Raw genomic sequence first — 8,356 nt, forward strand, 5'->3', positions numbered from 1 at the left:
GGAGGTTGCAGTGAGGCAAGACAGTGCCACTGCACTCCAGCCTGGCAACAGAGCAAGACTCCGTCTCAAAAAAAAAAAAAAAGAAAAAGAAAAAAAGAAATGTATTTATTAAATGCCTAATTGGGGCACTCTTTGGACCCCTACCTACTGAAAACTAGTAATTTAAGAATATATTAAAATAACATAATTTACCATTTTTAAGTTTACCTCCTCACTAACTTTTCCACAATGTTTATAAGAGTTTTGAATATTACTCATTTTGTTCAACTAATTGATAGTTATAAAAACAAAATATGGAATTTATAAAAACACTAAGTTAAACTATAAGTATACAAAAAAGATAAATGCTACAAACTTTCTAATTTAAATAACACAAGAAGCAAACAGGCAAGCATTACATTGACACATAAGAAAAGCAGAGATAATCTGTGTTAAACGTTGTTCTGAGCTGCCTGGTAGCAAAAGCAAAGGGGTCTATACAAAAAGGTGGTCTAATTTCTCTGTTCAATAATATAAAATGAATATAATCTGAGAGAGTTTCACACATCAGTGCTTAAATGTGGGCCTCTGAGCTGTGTAATGAGGAAGACCTGTGAGCATTTTTTTCCAAGATGCAGAATTATTCTTATATGACCAATTTTTCTCATCTCATTCTATTAAGCATTTTCTGGTTTTTGTCTCAGTGATCAGAGGGTCACTCAAGTTTGCCTAAGTAAACAAAATTTAAGTTTGCTTAAGTAGCGGCAAATTGAAAGTTGACCTCACTGGTATCTAAAAATGTGAGACCTATACATATTTCAAAGCATCATGTTGTACATAATTAACATATACACTTTTTTTTTTTTTTGACACGGAGTTTCGCTTTTGTTGCCCAGGCTGGAGTGTAATGGCTCTATCTCGGCTCACCTCAACCTCTGCCTCCCAGGTTCAAGCAATTCTCCTGCCTCAGCTTCCCAAGTAGCTGGGATTACAGTCATGCGCCAGCACGTCTGGCTAATTTCGTATTTTTAGTAGAGACGGGTTTTCTCCATGTTGATCAGGCTGGTCTACAACTCCTTACCTCAGGCGATCCACCCTCCTTGGCTTCCCAAAGTGCTGGGATTACAGGTGTGAGCCACCGCACCCGGCCTAACATATTTTTTATTTGTCAATGAAAAAAAAAAAAAAAAAGATGAGGCAAATGTGGTTGGCTGTCCAGGGCCTGGATATTTAATTTGGTAACCAAGGTTAATGTCTTCACATAATGCCATCTCTGCATCTCTCTTTCTTATGACTTCATTTCACTCTGTACATCTATCCATTTGTCATTCTCTCCTCCAAGGGTATCTGATGTTTGATTATCTTATGCTTTGCTGAAAACCACTACTTCCATGGAGCCTCCATATGACTCTTCAACTCAAGTTGCTCTGTCTCTTTCAGTTCAAATTTCTGAGAGTCAGTGGTTTATTCATTCAGACACCTATTCCTGATCCAATCAGCTATGGCTGAGGACTGGGAAATTAGAGGTCTTCAAAGTAGGATTAACTTTCTAGGGGCTGTGGAAAGAAGACAGAATAAGACATATCTAATAATAGCTTTCAGTAAAATATGAGAACAATATAAGAGGGTACTTTTGGGAGTTGATTAATCTTACATTGTTATTGAATTGTTACTCCAAACACACTTGCAGCATGAATTACTATAGGGACATAGTGCTTTTATGTTTCTAGATTTTGCGTGCAGGCTTTACACAGTCTTTGTGTTCTGATGTAATGGACAATATCACAAGAGAGCAGATCAGCTGAAGATGTGGCTGGACTCTAGGAGACAGTCTCTCTTCTCAAGTCAACCTTTGGCAGAACCAATGAGTCACACTGGATCATTCACCTCTGGAAGCCTGGACAATACTATCTGCTTTGATCCCCATGTACACCCTACTAGCTATCAGCTCTATTATTGCACCTCTGGCATTCATCAAAAGCAGGGGCATTGAAGCTTGACCATCGTTAAATTGAAGGAGACAGCTGGAAATTCTGTATTTCAAAAATCCTTACGGATGGTGTACTATATGTTAAACTTTTTGCTAGGCTCTGGGATCACCAAGATAAACAAAACACAATTCCTTCTGAGTAACTCCCAGGTACTGAGCAGAGAGAAACACCCAGATGAAAAATGTTGTGTAATGTGATAAGTGTGGTAAAAGTACTGTGGGCAAAGTGCCATGACAAAGGGGAGAGGAAATATAATTAAGAGAGACTCCTCTTCCTTTTGTGTATTGTTGTAGAAGAATTCAAAAAATAATTTCTAAATAGTTGAAGAATTATAAACTCAGTGATCATTAGAGAGGTTTTTAGTGTTTTCTATTTGTTTTATAATGGATTATTGAGTTTGTAGTACCTATAGCTCCAAATTGAATGAAGATCTCCAAAACTTTGCTCAATTTATATGTTTCTAAAATATTGTGATTTAAACCTATGTGTTTTAGAAAAAATACAATGCCTTTAAGAAGGCTTTGATTTTCTACGTGTTCTTTTATTTTTTTCTTTTGGAATAAGCTCTTATCTTTTAAGAGAGAAGAATTTAATTTACCAAATTTCAGAATATGAGTAACTCCCAGGTACTGAGCAGAGAAATTCAGAATATGAAATTTGGTAAATTACATTCTGTGGCATTTTCTATGGATAAGACTTTGACTTGTACACCTAGAAGTGCTCACATAAATATACAATTGTTTATATTTAAAATGCTATTCCTGAGATGTCTGAATGCACCTGGATTAAGTTATAGTATCTGGACCATTTCTATGTCCACTTAAAATTGCAGTAATCATTTTGAAAAAAATATATACAGATATAGACATTCAGCCAAGGGATTAGGTATGAGGGTATGAGGTCTGCAGAAGAGGCTATGGTTCACGGCTGACTAACTTCAGGTTGATAAGTGCTTATCGGGATGCCATGAGAACATGCTCCCTGGCTTCCAATCTCCTTTCCCATCATCATCTAGACAGATCCAGTCTTCAATATATGCTTTATTCACATGGCAATTTGAATCAGAGTGTTGCTTATCTTGGATTTTGTTTCTTACACACTAACTAGATGTGGGAAAAGAGGCAGACAGCCAAATGTCTGTGGGACCCAAATGCCCATCTGGAAAATGAATAGTAGACTAAGCCAGTAGCCTCTAAAATTTTTATTTTTTTGATAGGCACCTCATCAGATTAATAAAAAGTTCATCCTCTTAAATGCAAACTTATTTATTCTAACTTGTGGGAAAGTACTACCACATAGCTACATTATATACATTATAAACTATATGTGAAACAGAAAATAAAATAATCCCAAGATATATGTACATGTAAATTGTCGGTAACATTTTAGTTCTTGCCTTGGGTGATGAATTCATGTATACTCATGAATCATGCCTGTTTCATGTCATACAATGAAGTATAATTAAAACGAGAGGGGGCCTTGCATGAACCAAGGTCGATAGAGTCCTGAATTTAAAATACATTAATCATTTCTATGGACCTGATTTTCTAAACTTAGATTTTTAAAAGCTTGAGATGATGAAAAAATTGTACAATATTTTTAAATGTCTTCCTAACCATGATTATGTAATCCTATTTTATCTAAAAGACAATACACACTTAGAGTACAATTCAGCATTACTGAATTGGATGCAGATCCATATGTTAAATACAATTTTTAAAGACTTATTTATCTCCTTTTTTTGCAAGCCTCTTCATTTCATGTTTTAAAATGTCATGACTTATGCTATACGAGCTCTTCCCTCAATTGTTTCAAATGGGCTTATCTTACCAGTGGCATCTGAAATCAGTGGCTTCTTTACAGGAGTAATTTAAATCACTTGTCCATTTTGTGCTGGTTAGTCTAGCTGAAACTATATAATCTAGTTCCTAAATCTGCTTAACTAGGTATACATAAACTCTACTGTGTCATGATATATTAGGCAATCTTGTGATTAAAATCGCCCTGTCCCTGGCTTCACGTGGAAGAACTCCCTTTTTCTCCCTCAGTTTACCATGGGTACCACGAGGGATTCACACAGCACTGATAGGCAAATGGAAAGCAATAGTGTTGCTATACTGGTTGTTAAAGAATTGAATCATTTTCATACTAGATGTAAATAGTCACTTTCCCAAGCTTCTCAAAATACCCACCTCTCTGGCCCTTCCTCTAAACCCTCACATCTGCCCAGGATATTAGCATCTGCATCTCTGTGGGTGGTGTCCATCCTGATTGGTCTGATGAGTGTGCAAAGTTGGGGGATACAGCCGTGAACCTCTGACCTTCAGACTGGGTGACAGCATGGGAGAGAGTTTATATATTAAGTATTAGTAAAGTTCAAGTTTTTTTATTAGTCTAAGTAAACATAAATAGATAAGAATTAATTATATCCTCTCCCCAAAACTTTCTTTAAGACCTCTGGACTTAACAGTATCTAAGATTCCTTTGAGATTACCAGGAAAAAAAATCTCCTGTGTTTTTTATAATCGACAAATGGAACTCTTCAAATTCAAAATTACATTTTTGCATAATGTTTCATACATAAAATTCTATTTTGGAGACAACTTTTCAGAAATATAGCTGTTCTAAACATATTTACTGATACTTTTGTTCATATAAACAGATGTAGGGGAACTAAAATATGATGTATAAATTCAAATCTAAGCTTCATCACTTAGTCTTATCAACTTGATAAGAGGAAACTCAGTGTCACATAATTAAGGGTAATATTGAATATGTGAATTCTTCAGCAGTTCATCATATTTATACATTTAGACTTTGTATTTGGCTGCACACTTTGTGGGAAATTTTTCTAATTCTTTTGAATTAATTTAATGTCACTGCTTGAAATAGCCTAGGATATAGAAAAATGTCAATGATTTTCAAAAATGTCACCTTCTCTATGTAAAGAATGGCTTTTTGTTTTCTTTAAAAAAAGAATAAATCATTTGTATTGAAACACTCTATGGGATGGCTGCCACAGGAATCTGTGCATTGCTCCACAGGTAGAAACCAATTGATCTTCAAGTGGGCAAGTTGGTCTTACCCCAATTTTGAGCAGATACATATTGTATCATCAAAACCTGTGGGGCAGTTGTCATGACTTGAGCATGGCAGGATGAATAAAATGCTCCCAGAAAAAAATCATTATATTTAGAACTTTCTCTTTTTAGCGAAGGAACAGAAACAGGTTTATTGACGTCCATCAAACCTTCCAGTTTTTTAAAAAAGAAATACATGTTGCTGTATCCTATTGAATTCTGGCATCTTAAGAGAGGACTAATAAAGAGTATAAACATTTCTCTCTGTGCAAACATGTATGAGATTCAGAAAAAATGATAGCTCCTAGATCAAACACAAAACCCTTATCAGGCTAGCCCCTAAAAGCACTAAGAACATCAAAAGCAGTGTTTAGTCCACATGTCAAAACAAAACAAAATCAAATGAAATCATTGATACCTAGAACAGTTTTGCTTTAATAAAACAAATCATATACATCCTGTGGATTACATAGATTCTGGGTTAAGTTTGCATTTTAGCTGCTATTTTGACATCCCTAAGCGGACGGATGAGAAGAAAGTATAGAGTGGTACCAAGCACCCACATGACAAAGGGAGACTGGAGAAAAACAAAACAAAACAAACATCCAAACCACAATAATAATAAAGAATGGATCTGCCAAATATCTTACTGCAGTATCTCACTTGGTCCTTTCAACTATTGTGTTAGGTATTATGATAGATCCCATTTTATTAAGGTTCATAAAGACAAAACAAATCAGTTGAGGGTCTAACAGGTAGTAAACAGTGGAACAGGGATTAAAATTCGGATCTATCACATCAAGGTTTCTGCCCCTAATCAGGATTGTATCATGAAAGGGAAAGCAAGGTATTCATGGGCACACTTTGTGCCAGAGACTTTGCATACAATGTTCCATTTGATCTCCACAGCATTAATCTTTCTCAACACAGTTGGAAGTTGAAAAGTATATGTTGAAAGAATAAATGTAATAACAGAAAAGAGGGTGTTTTATGTCTGGGAAAAATAATGGCAGAAGAGAAGGAAATAGGAACAAAAGGCAGAAGGCAGAGATCAGACCAGAGGTAACTGCGCTAAATGTAACATCACCACCCTCAGTCCAAGAGGAATATTATTTCTACTATTTGTGGGATAAATATTCTAGAATTATTATTTAATGCTTAAGGGACAGGATTACCCCAGTAGTTATGAAGATTTGGGGGAATATCCAAACATCTGGGTTCAAAGAAAAAGACATCTAGGTGGCAAAAGTCTGGCACAAGTGGTTCTGTTCCTCAAAGGCATTTTAATCATTGTGTCATTGTGGTTCTGCTTTCTTTGACAAATAAAGCAATAAAGCATTTTCCCCTAACAAGTTAAATTGGAATTAACACAGGAGGTAGCAACCCAAATTTCAGAATGACACTTTTCCTTTTTTGAAAGGGTCTCACTCTGTCACCCAGGCTGGAACAGAGTGGCGCGATCATGGCTCACTGCAACCTTAAACTCCTGGGCTCAAGTAAATCTCTCTGCTCAGCCTCCTAAGTAGATAGGACTAGAGGCATGCACCGCCACACCCAGCTAATTTTCTTTTTAACTTTTTAGTAGAGAGAAGGCCTCACTATATTGCCCAGGCTGGTCTCAAACTCCTGGCTTTAAGTAATCTTCCCCTTTTGGCATCCCAAAGTGCTGGAATTACAAGCATGAGGAACTGTGTCCACCCAGAATGACACATTTTTTAGAATAGAAGAGAATATCTAGAAAAATATTATCCTTCAAAGCAGTCAATTTTTTAAAAACTACAGCAACATTGCAGGAGTTAATTGCAGATGCCATCTGGCTCCATTTCTGTATCGTATTATCTCCTACTGATTGTAGTAGTTAGGCTACGTTGGGTGCAAGTAACAAGAAAAGAAGAGCAGGCTAAACAGCCAGGAGCTTAGTTCTCGCCTTGATGAGCCCAGTGGAATGTAGGTGCTGGCACAAGTTTGTCAGCCTCCTGATGCCATTGGGAGCCCACAGAACAGGGCAAGCTGCATGCCCAGCAGTGCATACATGCTCAACAACAAAAGAAGGAGACAGACAGGAAGACAAAGTGGTTTTGTGTGGAGACATTTTGTCTTTTTATCAGGAAGGGAACCTTCCTCCCACCTGTCTCCTGGCACACCACCATTTGTTCCTTCATGCTTCTAGTGGATCTCGTCGTGAGTTCAAATCGTCCGCACTGTCCCATGCTCACTTGTTACCCAGTCACTGGCCACGGGGAAGGAAATTTGGGTAACAAAGTGATATCATCAGGAATCCTCCCAGACCTGGCTCATCTTGACTTCAAGGGATCTCAACCAGCTGCCTGACAAATCAAAGTTGCATTGACAAGGATACCTGCAGGTGGGATAGGATAGCTAGCTGCTGTGTAACCACTAAGCTGTCTGCATGTTGATGACAGAATTATTATTTCACAATGAGGAATTGTTTGGTTGAAATCAGTGTAAGCCTCTTTATCCAAAGATAACAGAACAAAAAAATTCATTTTAAAACATCCATATTTACCTTTACAAGTAAAACAAATAATGAGGCCACATTTATTGAAGGCAATTGGAATAAAAAGGTAACTTAAAACTTGAGATTGTATTTCCTTTCAAATGACGATATGCGTATTTCAGACCACATTTTAATCTGCAGTTTTGAAATATGCAAAGTGCTTTTTATACTAAGAAAATAGAATGATTAATATAACTACTACATAAACTACATCCTTTTTCTAGTAAAACATCAGTTTTCTTCAATGTAGTCAGTATTGCACCATTATTTTAAAAGGCCATGGACAGTAACAACATGTTTTTGAAAACTAAATCCTAGATGGCAGCGACAATGTGTAAATGTACTCATTTATATATAATGAAATGTTAAATTCCTAAAAGGCAACTCTAATTAAATGGAAGAGGCAGAAACTCCACTGCTTGGTTGCATTCATTTGTCATACATCTCAATAAGACACAATTACTTATTTAATGTTTTAATAATTTGGTTAATGCTGTACCACCCTTACTATAAACAACGAACATGGTAACTTCAGAGGAAAATATTAAGAAAACGGAGAAATATTTCAAATTACATGTATGTAAAACAATGCTATTTATAATTTAATCATCTCAATTCTGTGACATTAATAATTTATCAGAAGCTGCAGCCTGGGTAGCAGCCCAATATGTGTAATTCATCTCCTGGAGTCACTGCTGATGGTCAGTTAACCTAATAAGTTCAGAGTGATTCAGCTTCCTAAAAATTAATTTAGTAACTGCCCAGCAGTTGGTTCCTTTAGAAATTTC

At 36.3% G+C, this 8,356-nt stretch overlaps 1 long non-coding RNA gene across 1 annotated transcript; it reads right to left on the bottom strand.

Moving 5' to 3' along the window:
• Positions 1 to 1,186: 1,186 nt before the first annotated feature.
• Positions 1,187 to 7,788, bottom strand: LOC107973582 (uncharacterized). Its single transcript, XR_001715973.3, has 3 exons — positions 7,179 to 7,788; positions 4,163 to 4,298; positions 1,187 to 1,535 (listed from the first exon to the last, which is right to left on the bottom strand). It is a non-coding gene; the product is annotated as an uncharacterized LOC107973582 (long non-coding RNA).
• Between the last annotated feature and the right edge of the window lie 568 nt (positions 7,789 to 8,356).

Source organism: Pan troglodytes, chromosome 12 (assembly GCF_028858775.2).
Source record: "Pan troglodytes isolate AG18354 chromosome 12, NHGRI_mPanTro3-v2.0_pri, whole genome shotgun sequence".
NCBI classification, from domain to species: domain Eukaryota; kingdom Metazoa; phylum Chordata; class Mammalia; order Primates; family Hominidae; genus Pan; species Pan troglodytes.